Source organism: Astatotilapia calliptera, chromosome 23 (genome assembly GCF_900246225.1).
Source record: "Astatotilapia calliptera chromosome 23, fAstCal1.2, whole genome shotgun sequence".
NCBI lineage: Eukaryota > Metazoa > Chordata > Actinopteri > Cichliformes > Cichlidae > Astatotilapia > Astatotilapia calliptera.
The window spans coordinates 29974886-29997631 of record NC_039323.1 but is presented as its reverse complement, the minus strand read 5'-3'; the positions used below and the strand labels follow the sequence as shown (position 1 = coordinate 29997631).

General features: G+C 37.0%; 1 long non-coding RNA gene across 1 annotated transcript; it reads left to right on the top strand.

Annotated features, from left to right (window-relative positions):
- Positions 1-18384: 18384 nt before the first annotated feature.
- Positions 18385-22746, top strand: LOC113016335 (uncharacterized). Its single transcript, XR_003271212.1, has 3 exons — positions 18385-19021; positions 19977-20008; positions 22281-22746. It is a non-coding gene; the product is annotated as an uncharacterized LOC113016335 (long non-coding RNA).

Genomic DNA, 22746 nt, shown 5'->3' with positions numbered 1-22746 from the left:
TCATCATCCACTGGACGTAAAACTACAGCTTATTGCACCAGCAGCATCTGCTCTTATATAACTATCATTAGCTTACAGCTTTAAGCTTTTAAGGTGCTAACTAAAAATAAAGACAAGATGATAGTTTATTCAATTTTAATGAAATTTGCAGATTGTTTCGGTGAAGTTTAATAAACTCCTTGCTATCTAAAATATAACAGGACAACGGAGTATATTCTCCAGCATCTCACACTTCTGATAATCAGCTGTCTGCTTGAAGTTTATTCAGCTGTGTAAAAACTATAACTTTAATCTCAGACAAACTGATTTACTCAGGAACAAATAAAATACTAAAAAAAAAAAAAAAAAAAAAAAAAAGCCAAACAACAACATTTTTAATTTATCTAAGTGACTCATATATACCGGTATTTAACCTGAGTAGCGAAAGACGGCGGTGGGTTTGAAAACAATTTGCCGGGAGTCCGGTGTTCTCACCGCGCTAGTGAGCCTAGCCCCCGGCTCGCTATCGAGCTAGTGGGTAACAGACGTCTCCGAAAACGTCGGAGCGCTTTTGAAAATATGTGGTGTCCTGATAAACTGAGCCGATATTTGAGGTTTACACAGCTACATTCTCGCCTGAAAATATGTTAAACGTTTATTTTGTGACCCAGAAAGAATAATAAGAGTAATATTAAAACTAACTAGCTGCCGCCATTGTTGGAAACTGAGCTGGGCCGCGCTATGAATTCTGGGACACAGCTGCTTCTTCTTCTTCTTCTTCTTCTTCGGGGTTTAACGGCAGCTGGCATCCTTGTACATGCAGTGCTGCCATCTTCTGTTTCAGTCCGTTATTACACTCTTAAATCCTGCTACTTATTCCTGCGTCTTTTGGGATCTTACAAAGCTTCAAACGACGCGTCGACTATTAAATCAGTCGTCGACGTAATCGTGACTAGTCGACAAATCGCGGCAGCCCTACTGTGGTTGCAAAAAGACGTCTTGTCCTACAGAAGTCTATGTGAAAACAGTGCTCAGTTTTGACTTCATGAACTTTCCTGCTGAGTTCATGAGCTCAGTCAGTCATTTTTGGTCATATTGAATAAAAAATTAAGTCTATTTTGTAAATGTTGGTGTTTCAAACAGGAGGATTATCCGTGGTACGAAATGGTCAAGCCCGCCCATTCTCATATCACAGTAGCTACGTCCATGTACCTTGTCTACGGTCCCTAGCTGAAATATGTAAGCTGAAAATTTTCAGCTTACATATTTCAGTTTGTGTGAAAGTCTTACGTTTGCTTATTGAAGATTATCAATTTCTCGGGAGGGTTTTTCTTAACTTAATTTGATATAAAATGTACATTTGATGCACCATTTAAGTGGATTAACAACAAAAGTCAACATTTTCCGAAACAAAAAGTTTTTTGGTTTTTGAATAAAAGACTCAGAGCTTATTGCAAAACAATATATTATGTTTCCATGAGAGCTAAAGTGTGAGAACTATTGGAGCATTAAGAGTCAACACGACCATAAAACAATGGGGGAGGTAAACGCTGCCTGGAGACACTGAGTGGTGTTTGTCCAGAGCTCTTTTGTTGCCTGCTGTGAAGCATCCATAGGAACATTGAGCGGAGTTACTCAGGCATGTGGGACAGTATTGAGCTGTCATCAGTGTTCTAGACCAATTACTATAATTATAACAGTTGATCGCGGACGAATGAGCAGAAGACGGAGCTTCTTTCATGTGTCATTTTTGAAGACTGGCCCCTCTCAACAGCTCAGCTCAGACATGTGGCACTGACATAGATCATATATATATATTTAATCTTTTTTGTTAACATGCAATGAATATTATGGTGTCTTATGGTAATATCTTCTTTCAAATGTTTATGTTTTTACCTCACCTCTTCCACCGCAACTATTTAAATGTTGCGATAAAGGTTATAAATTTACCATTAAGCTGATGTCACAAATTTACTGGTTAATTTGTGGTTTAATTTAAGCCATCAAACTATTTATTGGTCTTTATTAAACTCTTGAAATGTTGTGAAGCTTTGCTGGAATTTTTTTGTTTTGTTTTTGAACGGCTTGTTTCATGTCAGCGGTTGTCTTGTTGCTCAGGAACTTGAGGCATGAGATTTGATGCCAAACTGAAACTCTGCCTGTCCACTCTTTGCAAACTCTTTTGTCGTTGTGTCTTAGTCATCCACTTCCTGTATGTCCCCATTCAATGAAAAGAAATATTTTTGCTTTTGCATCACACACTGGGCTAACAAGCCAGAAGGAGACACAGATGCCTTTGGGGTTGCATCAGGAAGGGCATCTGGTGTATAAAATCTGCCAAATCAAACATGAGAAGCTACCCGCAGTAGCGACCCCTGGGGAAAAGGGGAACAACCCAAAGTAGCTTTATTATAGCTCACCTTGTAAATGCAGTTCATGCAAGATTAGGGTTCACAGTGCCTTGTGTTTTGTAGGGTCAATTTGTATGGCTGTACAAGTAGGTCTCATGCACTGTCTCATGAAACGAGTTTATTCTTCAGTATTTCTTCTGATTGACTTCATGGAAAATCTCTAAGCAGCTCAGCTCAAAGTGCCCTTGCTTATCTCTTGACTCTCTTGATAACACTGTCTGCACGTTAACTATAGTATGCAAAAACATTCACCTGTGAAGGTGTGTGTTTGTGTGTCTGGCCCAGCCCTGGAAACAGGTTGTGTGTTATTTTATGCCCTGCCCTATTGTCACCATAGAGCTGAGCAGGACTGTACCAAGTTATTTTAAGGGTGGGGTGGGTGGGGTGGGGGGGGGGATTGTAAAGTGACTGGTGTTTGTTGGGAATTGTTCAAGGAGAATTCTCTTTTGGTTGTCTCTGTTGTTGTTGGTCTGAACCACAGCGACCGCACATTAGTAAACCACTGGATGGATAACACAGATGAGACTTAAAGGCATAAATATTATGCATTTTCAATGCCCTCATCTGCTTGATTAAATCTGTTTTAACCTATTTTTTGTTAAATTGTTTGTTACATTGTTGACCTGAGGGAGTGTGCCAGTTTACCCGATGTTTGTGGCAGAGTGGAGAAGGCCATTCACTGACTGGCCACAGAGAAAAAGGGGAGGAGTTTGGTTGTCTCACTGAGCTGCCATAGAAATGACACACACGCTTAGAAATTCAATTACAAGCAGGTCCACGCACACAGGCTTTACCAGACATGTACCATGGAGTGCACAGAGAGGCACATGACATTTAGGGAGAAACTCAGAGTCAGTCAGGCATTGTATGCATACTTTCACACATACACACACACACACACAGACTAGGAGATTAAAACACACACAGGTAGAAACCATGGCGTTGTATCTGGTTAGCTGAAGCATCAGGGGAGAGGATGGCACTCTTCTTGTATGGCGATGAGGACAATCTGGATTTGCAGAACGAGGATAAAGAATATTTTTGTTTGCCAAAACATGACAGCACAGAGCAGGAAGAAGAAGAAAAGGAGAAGGAGGAAGAATATACCAGTTTTCCCAGTGATGGAAGGTCCGAAGGGGATGAAGAAATGGATGAAGAGCAGCAAGTTCTGTGTGAAGGTAGTAGTGAGATGTGACTAAATCTCTTGATGTTACTTTTGTTAATCCTTATCACTCAGTGCAGTAAGACACCTGTTTATACGATTTGGAACTATATAAAAATAACAGACGCCATTTAACCTTCCTGTAGGCATCTGTAGGCTATCATATCTCCTGTGGCTGTGGTTTCATCCAGCGGGTACTCTCCCTGATGTTGATTATTTGTGTGTTTGGCTTCAACACAGCACGGTTCACCTGACTGCTGGGCTGACAAGTTCAAATATGGGCTTGGCTTTTCATCTCAGCTGTGACTGTTGTTTTTGATATGAAGAGCCAGCAGGCTGCAGTTTGAACTGCAAACGCGCTCGTTCTGTGTTTAATCCTTCTAGGGTTTGTTTCAGGGATCCTTAAAACGAGATGAGGGAGAAGGATGTGCATCATGAGGGATTTGCACATACACTCTAATGCCAATTTGTTAAGCAAGAAAAAAAAAGTCTCTTCGCATTAATGTTCGATAATGTGTGAAGTGTTTGGTCAGCGCGTTTACGTCGGCTGCTGTTACATGGATATGTTTTGCAGTGGCTGTTAAGATAAATACGTGCTGCTCCAGCTAAAGACGTGGTATTTAATGGTCTACACAGGCTGTGCTTGGGGTATTAATGTCAATAACAGGGCTTCCTTTCTGTTTTCTTTTCTTTTCTATGAACCTGTGTGCTACAATTAAGGTTATTATAATGTCTGTAACTCCAGACTTCAAGCGCACCCACTACTTCTGCTGCACACACAAAACCGAAGGCCACGAGGGTGTGCTCACGTGGAGGTTTGATTACATTATGGCTCTAAATACAGAGTCACCAAATCAGATATCTGTGTTTAAGGTGATTGTCTTTAGTCCTACATATCTCCAAAACCCACATAGTTTTCACAGCTGCTGAATAGGACCACTTGTCTGATGTCCCCTTTCCTTTGTCATCGTCTTGGAGCAAAATAAATAGAAAGAGATGGCGTGTGCGTGTCTTAAGTTACCCAGACTTTGGATAACATATCAAGAAAACATCCTGCTCACCTCTCAGAATTAGGTTACGCTTCCTCTTTGATAATCCAGGTTACAGTCACCTTCTCTAACCTGTGCTGTTTGTCTTTAATGCCTGTTTCTCACCCGACTGGCTTATTAAAGTCAGTCAGTAATAGACAGACTTTCTGTAGTCAGATCAGCTTTTGTTAGTCAAACCATCCTCACTTTTTTCAGCTTAGCCGTTTGACCTGGGTGGAGTGTTACCATGGAACCAAGTCAGCATGGAGAGTTTGATAGATGGGAGGTAAACAGGCTGCACGCTCACTATCCGCAGCAGAGTCCTCTATTAGGCCAGATATCAAGTAAATAAATGTCTTGTGGGTGTTGTGTCTCTGTGTCTGTGCGTGAGTGCACGTACACAGGTTTCCTCATACCAAATTATTCCAGTAAGTTTGTGGTTCAGCAACGCAAACATGAGAAAAGACTGAGCGTGGATGTTTCTCTTTGTGTGTGTGTGTGTGAGACACACTTGTGTCTGACAGATAGTTAGCCTTTTGTGATCAACCTCTTTGAAGTGGGACTGTGTTTTCTTTTTTTCCATTTATTTTTAGTATTACTATCAAGGTAGCTTGAATATTGGCATGTCAGTGCACTAGTGCCATCCATCCATCCTCCACTTATGCAAGTCAGCTCACAGCAGGCAAAGCAGGATATTCGACGTTCTTCTCCCTACACTTTCCAGTTCCTCCAGAGAGATCCCAAGACTCCTCTCAATAGAGATGAGATGCAGCAGGTGCATGATTCCACATGTGCATGCCTGGAAAACCTCCAAAATGAGGCATCCAGAAGGAAGCATAACATTCCTGAACCTTCTCAACCGGCTCGTTTTCACACAAAAAGGCCAGTTGAGGTTTCAGTCCATATCTGTAACTCAACAACTTCTTTTATGCTGAAACGTGACCCAAGCAATCCGGATCGTGAGAGAACAACACTTCCTGACTTTAGAGATCCCGTGTTTAATTAACTTATAATAAACTTGTAGTGCTAGCAGACAAATGTGGGTTTGGTAATAGTCCTAACATTATATGTACTGAACCTATCCGCTTATCATTGTCTCTGTAAAAAATGACACAAAAGGCACAAACGACAAAAACAGTAAAAATAAATAAATAAAAAATAAATAGAAATAAGATGCAGGGTTTAGGTGAAGACCTGATTTGAAATTGCCCGTGAAACTTTTGGCAAAAAGTAAAGGGCAAACAAGCCAAGGTGCCCTTATTTAATCAAATAAAATGCCTTGGTAGTGCTTCAACGTTTCCTACCTTTGTTAGCTTACTTAGTTAAGGATTTAATCCATTATTAACTTCTATTTCCATCAAGCATCCTTTTCCTTGTTTCCAGCAGTCATATGAGGACTGCACCACACAAGGACATGAAAATCTGTTGTTTACATTGGCCGGCTCTCTTTTGCATTCTGCCAGAACGTCACACAGTTTAGCATGTTGATGAAATTACTTATTAGTGTGAATGCTTGAAAAGCATTCACAGTATTGTTCTTCTAATTGTGTGGATGCTTTAAGCATCCACACTATTGAGTTCCTGTTTCTCTTTATTGTGTGGATGCCTTAATAGGCATCCACACTATTGAGTTCCTGTTTCTCTTTATTCTTTATTATTCCGGGTGTTTCCGTACACTTTTTGCCGTGGATCTACTTCCACAATTTTTGTGCTATTTTCACCGTTCAAACTCTAAACTGTTCTGCTCTTTCTGCTAATGCCGGCTATGACTTTTGGTGTTTATTACTATTATACTTTTTAAAATATTACACTTTTTTCCTTTAATTTGTCCCATTGAAATGAATGGGAAACTTCCACAATTCTGCTAAAACTTTCTTGTCTTTGAAACTTAACTACTGCCTCATACTTTCACCTAGAAACTTCATTCAAACTTTAAAATGTTCTCAAATGATTTGGCTATTCCTGTATGATTCAGCTTTTTCAGATCTTCTACCGTTTTAATCTTATCCCTCTTTAAGTCTTCAGTTGCAAAATTGTGATTTTTCAGAAAATACATGCGTTGCTATGGTTGCTATGCAATTAACTCAGAGGGGACAGTGAAACTGTTTGAATTTTCGCTTCATGTCCAAACAACTTCTTGCTACTCGCTCAATTTCCACTCAAGCCCCACAGATTATACACCAAAACGTAGGTATTTTTGCTGGCTTTCAGAAAATGTCACTATCATTGTTGTGGGACTCATAGTTATTTTGCAAATCTCCTCAGAGTAACACAAAGTCAGAAAACTCTCCATATAAACTCAATGGAGAGTTTGTTCAAAATCACCGCTGGATTTCTCTAATGAGAGGCATTTTCAAATTGTCATATCTCCTTAACGAAGCGAAGTTAAGACATGAGGCTTGTCCCGGTATATCTTCAGACACTCCTGATGCTCACAATTCAAGAATTACTTTCTCACCTATTACCGTTCTGAGATGAGTTAGACTTGTTTGAGGGTAGGAAATTTGTCCCTCGCTCAGATTTCATCAGATTTCAAATTCTGGAAATGAGCCACTTTTTCCTCTCATCATATCTTTTTGATGGATTTCCACAGAGCTCTGAAAATTTCCATGACTGTTCACCAAAGCCTGCTGTTTCTTACGGTGAAAGAATGATTTTGATGCTCCATATAGATTTAGAGTTACCAAAGGTTGTTTGAGCGCAAGTCAAGGCAGTTTTTGCTTCGCCTCTACTCAGTTACAGTGTATTACAAGTCATATATCTTTAATAATTTATGTTTTATCTCTGAATTATGAAGACCTGAAGATTCCCCCATCTCTTCTGAACAAAACAATGTCTGAATGACCATTCTAGCCTCTACGGTTAGGAAATTATGGCCATTTGTTCGAGTGGAATCCTGAATGTCAGAAATACACTGAAGAAAACTCACACCTCTCTCTGTGTCTGTGTGTGTAAGGGCTTACTACAGCAGGTGCAGCTAATTTAACTGACCTACATATACCAAGCCCAGACTCTCCACAGCTCCTGTTCCCTTTACTGTCTGTGTATGTGTGTCTGTGTATCAATATTTCTCCTATGTTTAGGTATTACTCCTCAATCATAGTATTTCTGCTAAAGCAAAGTACTTCTACTACATCTTAGTACTTCTGCTAAATCATAGTATTTTCTGCTAAATCATAGTATTTTGCCAAATCATGGTATTTGTGCAAAATCATGGTTTTGGGGCCAAATATTTCTGTTATTTTATAATATATGTGCTGAATATATTATATGTGCCAAATCATAGTATTTATACCAAATTATAGTATTTATGCCAAATTACAGTATTTCTGCTAAAACGCAGAAATAGTCCTTTTTAGCAGGAATTTCTACCAAAAGATAGTACTTCTGCTAAATCAGAGTATTTCTGCTAAACCAGAGTATTCCTGCCAAATCATAGTATTTGTACTGAAACATGGTACTTCTGCCCAATCATAGTATTTGTACTAAATCATAGTACTTGTGCCAAATCATAGTATTTATACCCAATCATAGTATTTCTGCTAAATCATAGCATTTGTGCCAAATCATGGTATTTGTGCAAAAACATAGTATGTCTGCAAAACCATAGTATATCTCTTATGTTATAGTATTACTACTAAGGCATAGTATTTCTGCCAAATCATAGTATGTGTGCCAAATCGCAGTATTTATACCAAATCACAGTATTTGTGGTAAAACATAGTATTTCTGCCATATTGTGGTATTTGTGCAAGAACATTGAACTGTTATGTTATAGTATTACTACTAAGTCATAGTATTTCTGCATTGTTATAGTATTGTACTAAAACGTAGTATCTCTGCCAAGTCATAGAATTACTGCAATTTCATAGTTTTTTTTAGGAAATCTGTTATGTTATAGTATTACTACTAAGTCATAGTATTTCTGCCAAATCATAGTATTTGTGCCAAAGCATCGTATTTGTATGGAGTCATAGTATTTCAATCAAATCTCAGTAGTTGTTGTTAAAACGCAGTATTATTGCCAAATCATAGTATTTGTACCCAATCTTAGTATTTCTGCTAAATCATAGCATTTGTTCCAAATCATGGTATTTGTGCAGAAAACTTGGTTTGTCTGCAAAACCATAGTATATCCCTTATGTTATAGTATTACTACTAAGGCATAGTATTTCTGCCAAATCATAGTATTTGTACTAAATCATAGTACTTGTGCCAAATCATAGTATTTGTTGCACATCATAGTATTGGAACCAAAACATAGTATTTGTCCCAAAGCATCGTATTTGTATGGAGTAATAGTATTTCTTCAAAATCATAGTATTTCAATCAAATCTCAGTAGTTGTGTTAAAATGCAGTATTATTGCCAAATCATAGTATTTGTACCCAATCATAGTATTTTTGCCAAATTGTGGTATTTGTGCCCAATTAATAATTCTGTTATGTTATAGTATTACTACTAAGTCGTAGAATATCTGTTATGTTATAGTGTATCTGCGGAATATAGTATGTGTGCCAAATCGTAGTATTTATACCAAATCACAGTATTTATGCTAAAACATAGTATTTCTGCCATATTGTGGTATTTGTGCAAGAACATTGAACTGTTATGTTATAGTATTACTACTAAGTCATAGTATTTCTGCCAAATCATAGTATTTGTGTGAATTTGTATACTGTAATATCACTGTAGTATGTAGTGGCTAAGTAGGGGGTGTTTACAGTGTAAATAGGTCATCTCTTGTGTTGGAGTGCCCTCTTGTGGCGCCTTTTGGGTAGTGCCTTAGTAAACGTGAACCCTGTAAGAAGTGGTATCAGACTGATTTGTAGTGGAGGAATTTGTTGCCAGTGTTCTTAATCATAGAAACCACACCATATCACCTCTCCACATCCTCCTACTGTATGCCATGCCTCCCTGTACCATCCATCTGACCGCCAATAAACTCCACCTGTGGTAATCTAATCCCTGGATGTCAGCCTCTCCTTCTGACCGAGGATAGTTACTATTGCAGCACCACCCAGCATTAAACTGACGTACACCATTCTGTACAATAGTATTTGTGCTAAAAAGTAGTATTTCTGCCAAATCATAGTATTACTGCTATTTCATACTATTTAAGCGAAATTACAGTGTTTCTGCAAAAACATGTTTGAGGGGTGGAAATCTGTCCTCCTCTCATTTTTCAAACTCCGAAAATTAAGCCATTTCTTCTCTCGTCATGTCTCCGCGACGGAGATACAAAGAGCTATGTAAATCGTAGTCAAAGTACACCAAAGTCCGCTGATTCACCCAGTGCAAGAATTATGCTTCTATCCCACCTAGTTTTTGAGTACAAATTTATACACTATCACAGACCGGTAATTCATATTGATAATTTATTACAATTCTGCAAAGTTTTATGATTTTAGCAGCTTTTCTAATATGGACCTCACATTCTTGTTAACAGTCTATGGCAGAAATACATACAAGTACACAGCCTGATGAAGCAGACAGAAGCAGTACCTCTGATTGGTTCAGCATTTTCACCTCTTATCAGCACAAATCTCAGCCTCTTCTGCTGTTTTCATTAGAATTGTAAGCTTTTCCACCTTTTTTCAGTTACGTGAGAACCAGTTTGGCTCAATGAGTAGCTGAAAAATGTCAGCCTCTTCTGCTGTTTTAGCAGGATTTCAGAGTTCAGCTTTTTCACTTGTTTTAAGCACAAATTTCAGTTTCTTTACCTCATTTCACAACAAAGTTCTTCCTCTTCACCTCTTTTCTGCTAATTTGAGCTTCTGCTCCACAGTGCACATTGTCCCTCTCATCATATCTTTGCTTGTGACCAGAACTCATTTGGCTCAGAGGGTAGGGCATCTGCCGTGAGACCCGGTGGCAGAGGTTTGAATCCTACCTGTGACAGTTGCTACACATGTTCCCTGCTTGCATGCGCTCTGCTTTCTTGTGTGTCACTGCTCTCCAGTGTGTCATTACACATACAGCCATCTTCAGCAAGCACTTCTGCTTCTACACCTCTTTTCAGCTCATCTTTTTGCTTCTTTGCCTCTTTTCAGCAGAAATTCTTCTGATTCACCTCTTTTCTGCCAAATGTTTAGCTTTTTCACCTCTTATCAGCACAATTCTAAGCAGCTTCTGCTAATTTCACCACAATTGTCACTCTCTCCACCTCTTCTTTGTGTGAATGAGTTTGGTGCAGTGAGGTGAATCGCCGCCTTTAGACCAGAAGGGCCAGGTTCAAATCCTGCTCAGGGCAATGTTTTTTGTTTTGTTTTTTCAACTTTTTCAGCTTTTTTCAGCAGACATCTTCAGCGTTAAGGCATCCACACTGCATTTTCGCAGGAAATGCAAATTTTTCTAGTTATTATTATTATTCTAGTTGCTTCCGTACACTTTTCGCCGTTAAACTACTTCCACAATTTTCAGCCGATTTTCACCGTTCAAATTTTAAACTATTCAGCTATTTTTGCTAATTCCTGCTATGATTTTTGCTATTTTTAACTATTATACTTTTTAAAATATTCCACTTTTTTCCTTTAATTTGTCCCATTGAAATGAATGGGAAACTTCAGCAATTCTGCTAAAATTTGCTTGTTTTTGAAACTTAACTACTTCCTCATATTTTCACCTAGAACAACCATTCAAACTTTAAAATGTTCACAAATTATTGGGCTATTCAGGTATGATTCAGCTTTTTCAAATCTTTTACTGTTTTACTTTTATGCCTCTTAAAGTTTTGAGTTGCAAAATTGTGATTTTTCACAAAATACATGTGTTGTTATGGTTGCTATGCTCTTGGCTTCCAGTGTGCCACTGAAGGTTTTGCAATTTTCACTTCATGTCCGAACAACTTCCTGCTACTTGCTCAATTTTCACTCAACTTCCACAAATTATACATCAAAACGTAGGTATTTTTGCTGGCTTTCAGAAAATGTCACCATCATTGTTGTGGGATTTATAGAATTTTTGCAAATCTCCTCAGACTAACACAAGGTCAGAAAACTCTCCATATAAAGTGAATGGAGAGCTTGTTCAAAATCACCGCTGGATTTCTGTAATGAGAGGCATATTCGAATCGTCATATCTCCTTAACGAAGCAAAGTTAAGACATGAGGCTTGTCCCCGGCATATCTTCAGACACCCCTGACGCTCACAATTCAAGAATTTCTTTCTCACCTATTACCGTTCTGAAATGAGTTGGACTTGTTTGAGGGTAGGAAATTCGTCCTTCGCTCAGATTTCTTCAGATTTCAAAGTCTGGAAATGAACCACTTTTTTCTCTCGTCATAACTTTTTGTTGGATTTCCACAGAGACCTGAAAATTTCCATGATTGTTCACCAAAGCCTGCTGTCTCTTACGGTGAAAGAATGATATCGATACTCCAAATAGATTTCAAGTTACAAAGCGTTGTTTGAGGGCAAGTCAAGGCAGTTTTTGCTTCGCTCTACTCAGTTATGGTGCATTAGAAGTCAAATATCTTTAATAATTCATATTTTAATGATAAATTGTAAACACTGGAAGATTCCCCCATGTCTTCTGAACAAAACGGTGTAAGAATGACCGTTCTAGCCCCTACGGTTAGGAAATTATGGTCATTTGTTTGAGGGGAGTCGTCACTATGAGAAATAGACTGCAATAATCCTGTGCCTCTCTCTGCTGCGTGTGTAAAAAGATGCACCTTTTTTGGCGGGAAAACGTAAACAGCCACTCTGATTGGTGGATTTAAATTCGGCAGCTCTCTCCCTCTGTGTCTGTCTGTGTGTGTGTGTGTGTGTGTGTGTGTGTGTGTGTGTGTGTGTGTGTGTGTGTGTGTGTGTTTAGTGGGAGAGAGAGGACCCTGCCCTTATTTGGCAGCATGTCATTGTAGGATTTAAATTGAATATAGTTAGACTGATTGACTGGATTAGAGCCTGTGTTTGTGTGTCCCTCTCTGCATTTCTGTTTCAATATGCCTCCATATTTGTAATTTTGTAAGTTATTGCTATTCTGCTAAATCATAGTATTTCTGGTACTTTTTGGTACTTGTGCTAAATACAGTATTTCTTCTAAATTATAGTATTTCTGCTTTATTATACTATTTGTGCTAAAACATAGTATTTCTACTAAATGTAGTATTTCTGCTTTTTATACTATTTGTGCTAAATTATAATATTTCTGCTTTTTATACTATTTGTGCTAAATTATAATATTTCTGCTTTTTATACTATTTGTGCTAAAACATAGTATTTCTACTAATGTAGTATTTCTGCTTTTTATACTATTTGTGCTAAATTATAATATTTCTGCTTTTTATACTATTTGTGCTAAATTATAATATTTCTGCTTTTTATACTATTTGTGCTAAATTATAATATTTCTGCTTTTTATACTATTTGTGCTAAAACATAGTATTTCTACTAAATGTAGTATTTCTGCTTTTTATACTATTTGTGCTAAATTATAATATTTCTGCTTTTTATACTATTTGTGCTAAATTATAATATTTCTGCTTTTTATACTATTTGTGCTAAATTATAATATTTCTGCTTTTTATACTATTTGTGCTAAATTATAATATTTCTGCTTTTTATACTATTTGTGCTAAATTATAATATTTCTGCTTTTTATACTATTTGTGCTAAAACATAGTATTTCTACTAAATGTAGTATTTATGCTTAATCATAGTATTTCTATATATTTCTGCCATGTCCCCAGGCAGCCAATCCTCTGTGAGGACTTAGACATTCAAATTTTCAAATCAGGGCCTGCACGGTTTCCCAGCCAATCATATATGTGTCCTGAGGCATTCAAATTTGCATATTGGGGCCTTCATGGCTTCTAAGCCAGCCAATCATATCTGAGGGCTGAGGAATTCAAATCCACAAATCAGGGCCTGCACGGCTTCCCAGGCAGCCAATCATATATGTGGCCTCAGGCATTCAAATTTGCATATTGGGGGAATTCGTGGCTTCTAAGTCAACAAGTCATCCATGTCGTATATCTCTAAAAATTCACATTTTAATGATAAATTGTTAACACTGGAAGATTCCCCCATCTCTTCTGAACAAAACGGTGTAAGAATGACCGCTCTAGCCCCTACGGTTTGGAAATTATGGTCATTTGTTTGAGGGGAGTCCTCACTATGAGAAATAGGCTGCAATAATCCTGTGCCTCTCTCTGCTGCGTGTGTAAAAAGATGCACCTGTTTTGGCGGGAAAAAGTACACAGGCTCTCTGATTGGTGGATTCAAATTCAGCAGCTCCCAGGCTGACCTAGAAACTTACTTCTCTCTCCCTGTGCATTTTTTTGCTGATTTTTTCATTTAACAAGTATATTTGAGGGACCCTCAGCATGTTCAGCATTTTTTCAGCTGTCCATTTTGCTTTTCCAATTTTTCTGTTTAACTTATTACTATTGTGCTAAATCATACTGTTTCTGCTATTTCATAAGATTTGTGCTTAATATAGTATTTCTGCTTTTAATAGGATTTGTGCTTAATATAGTATTTCTGCTTTTTATAGAATTTGTGCTTAATATAGTATTTCTGCTTTTTATAGGATTTGTGCTTAATATAGTATTTCTGCTAAATTATAGTATTTCTGCTTTTTATAGGATTTGTGCCTAACATAGTATTTCTGCTAAATTATAGTATTTCTGCTTTTTATACTATTTGTGCCTAATATAGTATTTCTGCTTTTTATAGGATTTGTACCTAATATAGTATTTCTGCTTTTTATAGGATTTGTGCTTAATATAGTATTTCTGCTAAATTATAGTATTTCTGCTTTTTATAGTATTTGTGCTAAAACATAGTATTTCTACTAAATGTAGTATTTATGCTTAATCATAGTATTTCTATATATTTCTGCCAGGTCCCCAGGCAGCCAATCCTCTGTGAGGACTGAGAAATTCAAATTTTCAAATCAGGGCCTGCACGGCTTCCCAGCCAATCATATATGTGTCCTGAGGCATTCAAATTTGCATATTGGGGCCTTCATGGCTTCTAAGCCAGCCAATCATATCTGAGGGCTGAGGAATTCAAATCCACAAATCAGGGCCTGCACGGCTTCCCAGGCAGCCAATCATATATGTGGCCTCAGGCATTCAAATTTGCATATTGGGGAATTCGTGGCTTCTAAGTCAATAAGTCATCCATGTCATATATCTCTAAAAATTCACATTTTCATGATAAATTGTCAACACTTGAAGATTCCCCTATCTCTTCTGATCAAAACGGTGTAAGAATGACCGTTCTAGCCCCTACAGTTAGGAAATTATGGTCATTTGTTTGAGGGGAGTCCTCACTATGAGAAATAGACTGCAATAATCCTGTGTCTCTCTGTGCTGCGTGTGTAAATAGATGCACCTGTTTTGGAGGGAAAAAGTGCACAGGCTCTCTGATTGGTGGATTCAAATTCAGCAGCTCCCAGGCTGACCTAGAAACTTACTTCTCTCTCCCTGTGTGTGTGTGTGTGTGTGTGTGTGTGTGTGTGTGTGTGTGTGTGTGTGTGTGTGTGTGTGACAGAGAGAGAGAGAAAGCCTTTTAATGGGATGATCTCATTGTAAGATTCAAAATCAATATATTTAGACTGGTTGACTGAATTGGATCTTGTGTGTGTGTCTCTCTGTGCATGTGTCTTTCCTTATGTGTCCATATTTGTGATTGTGTGGCTGTTATATTTTTTTTGCTGATTTTTTTCATTTAACAAGTATATTTGAGGGACCCTCAGCATGTTCAGCATTTTTTCAGCTGTCCATTTTGCTTTTCGAATTTTTCTGTTTAACTTATTACTATTGTGCTAAATCATACTATTTCTGCTTTTTATAGGATTTGTGCTTAATATACTATTTCTGCTTTTTATAGAATTTATGCTTAATCATACTATTTCTATATATTTCTGCCAGGTCCCCAGGCAGCCAATCCTCTGTGAGGACTCAGACATTCAAATATACAGATCACAGCCTGCACGGCTTCCCAGCCAGCCAATCATATCTGAGGTCTCCCGTTTCCTCTCTCGTCATATCTCAGCGATAGATGTACAGAGAGCAATGAAAATCGCAGTCAAAGTACACCAAAGTCCGCTGATTCAGCCAGTAGAAGAATTATGCTTCTAGTCCACCTAGTTTTTTAGTTACACAACGTTTTGTAACTCCAAAAAACGGCGTTTTTCGCCTCTCACCGCGATCTAATTCTGACTCCTCATCAGCCTGTTTTTCCAAAGCGCCTGCTCTCTTTCCCAGTGGCGCAGTTGGTAATGACACGGCTCTGCAAGCCAAAGATTGTGGGTTCGATTCCACCTTGGTCAACATGTTTTTTTTCCCTACAAATTAATACACTGTCACAGACCAGTAATTCATATTCATCATTTATTACAATTCTGCAAACTTTTATGATTTTACCAGCTTTTGATAATATGGACCTCACATTCTTGTTAACACTCCATGGCACAAATACTCTTCCCTTTAGGCTCTGTGTATGTGTGTGTGTGTATCAATATTTCTCCCATTTTAAAGTATTACTCCTCCATAATTGTATTTCTGTTCAATCAAAGTACTTTTACTACATCTTAGTACTTCTGCTCAATAATAGTACTTCTGCTAAATAATAGTATTTCTGCTAAATCATAGTATTTTTGCCAAATCATGATTTTTGTGCCAAATCATAACATTTGTGTTATGTTAAAGTATTACTACTAATTGGAGTAATTTCTGTCATGTTACAGTATATGTGCTAAATATAGTATTTCTGCCAAATCATACAATTTCTACTATGTTATATTTTTCTTTCTAAATACAGCATTTCTGCTATATAATTGTATTTCTGCTTTTTATACTATTTGTGCCTAACATAGTATTTCTGCTAAATTATACTATTTCTGCTCTTTATACTGTTTGTGCCTAATATAGTATTTCTGCTTTTTTATAGGATTTGTGTTTAACCTTCAGAGGTCCTTAGGGACATTTATTGTCTTTTGCATTTTTAATTTTAATATAGTATTTCTGCTAAATTATAGTATTTCTGCTTTTTATAGGATTTGTGCTAAAACATAGTATTTCTACTAAATGTAGTATTTATGCTTAATCATACTATTTCTATATATTACTATTCTGCTAAATCATACTATTTCTGCTGTTCATAGAATTTGTGCCTAATATAGTATTTCTGCTAAATTATAGTATTTCTGCTTTTTATAGTATTTGTGCTAAAACATAGTATTTCTACTAAATGTAGTATTTATGCTTAATCATACTATTTGCATATTCGGGAATTCGTGGCTTCTAAGTCAACAAGTCATCCATGTCATATATCTCTAAAAATTCACATTTTAATGATAAATTGTCAACACTTGAAGATTCCCCCATCTCTTCTGAACAAAACGGTGCAGTGACCGTTCTAGCCCTTACGGTTAGGAAATTATGGTCATTTGTTTTGAGGGGAATCCTTACTGGATAAGGTTTATATATATATAAATATATTGTCTTTAAAACATCTTTGCAGACTGACTGTCCTGGACTGGTTGTTTTTTTTGTTTGTTTTTTTTCAGGTCTGGTGAACTCTATCACCAGCTATTTGGTGTTGGTGTTCAGGAGAAGAGCCTTCTAATAATATTTATTCAACTTATAGAATTAAAGTTCTGCTAGTTTTTTCTGTAGCAAATAGATATTGTATAAAATATTTAAAAATTACCTACATTTTTTATGTTTACAATGCCCATTGTGTGTAATACTGGAATTTCCTATGACACATGAACGCCTCATCTTTTACCTGACTGCCGGACATCCGCCTTTCTGCACACTTCGTTGAGTCCGCTCTCGGTGAGTGCTGCGGCTCTGCTTGTCCTCTCCTCTTCTAAATGTCTATACTCTGTTTGCGCGATGTAACAAGTTCTTGTTAGTGATTTATAAAGCCAGCCGAGGTATAACTCATGTTAAAGTAACACAATGGTTGCTTTTTCTTAGTGAAAAGTTGTCATTTTTGTATGTAAAAGCAGTGTTTGATGAGCTAACAACCCAATGCTAACGACTAGCGTTCTTATGAGCCCAGTGTGAAATGAAGATTTGACGGTAAACCACGGTTATTGTGTTGTTTTATTAATTACATTTGGTGTGTTCGTGTTTGTCAGTCTGTTACATAAGGTGCAGTTAGTTCTCTTCACAAATCAGTTGGTTAAAACAGCCTCATTCTTTATGCTGTAAAGTTTTTAACGAACCGCCATCTTAGATTCAGTGTCAGCTGTCGGCAAGATCAAAGGAGCCATTTTACCGCCTCTGACCGAACGCGGGAGAAAAAGAGTCGCGTTTGTCCAGGTCTTGTGGATTAATTAAGAGAAAGGAGGGGGGGAGAAACTGAGGATTAAACATAGGCTATGTCCACACGTACACGGGTATTTTTGAAAACTGAGACTTTACGTTTTCGTTTTAAAAAACAATCCCGTCCACACATGAATGCAGAAATGAAGGAAAACTCTGCTAGGAACATACCAAAGCAGCAGGTGGCGATATATTCCTAACCGTGTAGAAATGTTGGCCAATCAGAAGTCTAGAAGCCTCGGTGGGAAATGGCAAACAAAGATGGGGCATAAAAGCAGAACAGGGTCATATGTGTGGGGGGACAGTAACTGTGTGTGTATATGTAAGCATTTAAACACTGCAGAGAGAACAATTAACAGTAACCGTATTGTAGAAATGCATTTCACTGAAACAATAACGTTGCGCACAGTGTGACGGCAAAAAAGGCGCTGCGTTTTCTCCGTGTCCCTGTCCACACATAAATGCAAAAACGGAGTTTTCAAAAATATCCTGGCAAGCGTTTTTAGTTTTTCAGTGACCGAAAACGCCGTTTAAGTGTGGACGAAAGGTGCAAACGGATAGAAAAATGTCCATTTTCAAAAGTACCTGTGTACATGTGGACATAGCCCAAGAATAATAAGAACTCCTAATTTGTAGACTTTAATTTTTAAGAACTGTTTAACAAAGGCTTGTTTGTGCCAACCTAAATCTGCAGCACAGTTTAAATTCTCACTTTGTGGAAAATTAATGAAATAAACAACAGCCCACCTTCACATTAATAAAATATGTCAGTATATTATTATTATTAATATGGTATATAGATATTTATTTTAAAATAACAGCATATTTACTATGATACTATGTGCAGTTGGTAATATTTTAGGAAGTAGAATTTGAATGCAGACCACCTCAAATATTAAAGCCTTAAAAATATACACCGTGCAGTTTTTCATGTATGAGTGTTATTGCAATCTTAAATGAGAGGTAGACCAAAGAAAACAGAGGAGAGTTGTTGTTTGTATTCCAGCTGTAGTAAACAAAGAAGTTTAGTGAATCTTTTTGACAACAGAGAGTGATGCAGTATTGATGCTGATTTGAGTTTTCTGATCCTGTAGTTTTGCTCTTTGTCTTTTGTTACACAGAGTGAACTAGAAGCTTGGTTTTGCCTTTGCTGGTAAGTAAACAGTGAGTAACTGAAGCAATATGAAATTGGGATTGTGTAACATGTTTAGCAATTTATATACAATAGTTTGGCTTTCTGTGATATCTTGCCATTTGCTCATGGGCAAAAACACATTTAGGATTTATAAGAAGTAAAGCCCCCCCCACTAGATCTCTGAGTGTCCCTAAAAATGTCCCTGAAGTTTAATAGGCCATTTATGTCTAATTTTAATTTTAAAGGCTTATCAAAGCATTTCTGTAGTAATTATTGTTTTTATTACACATGTTAAGGCCATTTGAGACTCTGCAATTAAATGTTGCCCTCTTTAGACTAAAGTGAGTTCATTTTGTCTGAGGTACAGTGCTGAGAAAGGTCTTTCTTCTTTGCAGATTTATTTTGTTTATGCTTTTTTGTCACATGTTTCAAATCATCTAACAGGGATGATATGAATAAATACAAAAAAGCATTTTAAAGTGATGATTTCAAGTATGAAGCAGAGAAAACCAAACCAGAGCTATCTGTTCTAATGTGAGAACATGCTGGTCTCCAATACCCAGCTGTGGAAGCCCTGATACGAAGAACTACCATCAAGCATTTATAGTATCAAGTATTATTTGTGATTGTTGCATGCTTTGAAACTGTGATGTTATCATTTGATCAAGTGTGCAGTGCGAGCAAATCCTTGCTTGTGGTATCTGATGTGTTATGTAATAGCACCAAAGTATTAGAGCTTTACGTTAATGAGGAATTTCTGTGGCTTATTGCAGATGGATAAAACGACACATCACCTTAATAAAGACAGAAATCTTTAATAAGGTGCAGAAAGAGAAGGTGGGGTGTTTATAGTAAAGCTGTTGTAAACAAAGAATTTAACTGATTTTTTTTTTCACTACAGATTGTGATGCAGTATTGACTCTGATGCTGATTTTAGTTGTCTGATTCTGTATTTTTGTTCTTTTTGTTACAGAGTGAAACAGAACTTTGGTTTTGCGTTTGCTGGTAAGTAAGCAGCAATTGTAACTGCAGTAATATGACATTGTCACTGTGTAACATGTTTAGCAACTTACCTAACGTACTTTGGTTTTTGTGACATTACCATTTATTTATGGGCAAAATCAAATGGTCAGAATTTATACCTTGTAGCAGCAAAGGCCCCACACATGACCTCTGACTGTCCCTGAAGTTTAACAGGCCATTTGTGTCTGATTTTTATGTTTGAACACAAACAACTGTTTTTATACAGTTGTTTGTGTTCTCCGTTTGTTTGTGGATTTACGTAGCAGACATAACTATGAACGCATTTTAGGTGAGTTAGTGTAAGTGGTAGCTTAAACTAGGGCTGCTCGATTATGGCAAAAATGATAATCACGATTATTTTCACTGAAATTGAGATCACGATTATTTGACGATATTTATTTAACCCTTTAAGACCTACTATAGAACCAAGTCCACCAGAGCTTATATTATTTTTATTTATTTTTTTTACATGCTGTAGTGCCATTTGTGGGAGCATTTCAAGTTGCTATACATCAATACAACTGTTATAGCCCATATTTTAATAATATGTATGCATTAAGTCCATAGTAATTACATAAATTGCAAAAAAGTGCAATAAACTACAAAAAAAAATTTGAAAATCGCTTTTGTTTTGTTTACATATATTTCTACTTGGAGAAGTTTAAGAGGTTTATCCCTCAAAACTTTAAATACAAAAAAAGTTGCAAAAAATAGTTTCCCACCACAGGAAATTTATTTTGAGTGTCTTCATAGTTTTATTTTGGAGATACAGCAATTTTTATATACTGCAGGAAAAACAAAAAACAATCCTATGATGCAAATTTGCAAAGAAAACAGCATGTGCATCATTTCACTGTGGGAAGTGTTACGAACAGCTGATAGGAACGGCGAAGCGTGTTTCTGGAATATTATGTTTTTGTTCCTCCAAGCGCTTTTTATGCAATTTTTGCAAAGCTATATGTGGAACGAAACCGTGACCGAGGACAAGCTGATGGCATCAGATGTAAGTACAACTCCTCCGGTTTCATATGCAAAACAAATGATTGCGCTAGCTTACACGGTTCAGGTTCTACAGGGATTTAAAAATAGTTACGCAAAACGGAGCGTGCTGCTCTGACCGGCTTTAAAGGGTTAACAATGACTTTTAAAAAATAATATAAAATAGTGTGCAACACCACTGAAGTTTTTTTTTTTAAACTCTTTTCAACCAACGGCAGTCACTCTCCAAATAACTTCTGCTTAGCTTTCCGAGCTTCCCTCGGGTCCTCTTAATCAGCGGTCTCCAACCTTTTTTGAGCCACGGACCGGTTTATGCCCGACAATATTTTCACGGACCGGCCTTTAAGGTCTCGCGGATAAATGATGGAGGGGCTAATAATCGGCTCAGTCATTTTTAATGATCGTTGAAAGCCCAGATCGTAATCGTGATTAAAATTCGATTAATTGAGCAGCCCTAGCTTAAACACTTAAGAGCACCACAGTTGTTGCTTTATATCTTCACTCATATTCTGCTTATGTATTACATTAAAGTCAGACCACTATAGAAGTATTTTTGCCTGAGTGAACAGAAGTGGTAGGTTAAACATTTAAGCAATAATAAAAAACTCAGAGGACCAGAGTTGTGAGTAGGCAATGTTGTGTATGTTAAAGCCTGTGTGTAATTTATATACAATAAGTTTAAATCAGTTTCTTAATAATTTGCTTGATACAATGTGTTTGAAAATTTTATATAAAAGGGAAATATTGCAAAATACAAAAAGATTCCTGCCAACAGGTACAATGGAAGGACTCTTTATTATAATTTTTAAGAAATTAATTGCAAAAATGGTGTGCCACTGTTGTTACTATAACATGTCAGAATTTACATGTATTTTAGGATTTACATATTCAGATCAGAACTAAAACCTGGTGAGGTTTTCTGTTGATTCTAACAGTTGTGGTTTTTTCACACTTTATTAAGCACTGACTTGTGATAGAAAATGATGGAGCTAAAAAGCCATAATCTGTACCAACAAATATTGGTGCCTCTTCTTTGCACTTCTGTAGTATGCATGCCTTTATTACACATGTTATCGTCATGTGAGACTCTGTAACTAAAGTTTGTCCTCTTTAGACTACAGTGAGTTCATAAAGGCTTGAAGAAATTGAGGATCTTACTAGTTATTTCATGTCACAGTAAATTGGATTGTGTGCGAAGAGGTTCAACAGTGTAAGTCATTAAACAGTGATCTGATGTGTTGTTTCCTTTCTCTAGGATACTGATCTGATCGTCGCAAGTCTGGTAAGTAAAGGTTTTGTCTGAGGTACAGTGCTGAGAAAGGTCTTTCTTCTTTGCAGATTTATTTTGTTTATGCTTTTTTTCACATGTTTCAAATCATCTAACAAGGATGACCTGGATAAATACAAAAAGCAGTTTTAAAGTGATGATTTCATTTTTGAACCAGAACAACCTGGTCTAATGTAAAAACATGTTGGTCTCTAATACCCAGCTGTGGAAGCCCTGATAGCAACAATTACCATCAAGCATTTACAGTAACTGGTAATGACTGGTTTACATCACTGGTTGATTTTGGTCCACTATAATTTCAGAATTTTCATAATTAGATCCAAACAGGACAGGCAAAAAAAGAAAAGAAAAAAGTCTTAATTAAGGCCCAATATAGGGTTTTTCAAGTCATACCAAGTACCACGGTGGTTAGCACTGTTGCCGCACAGCAAGA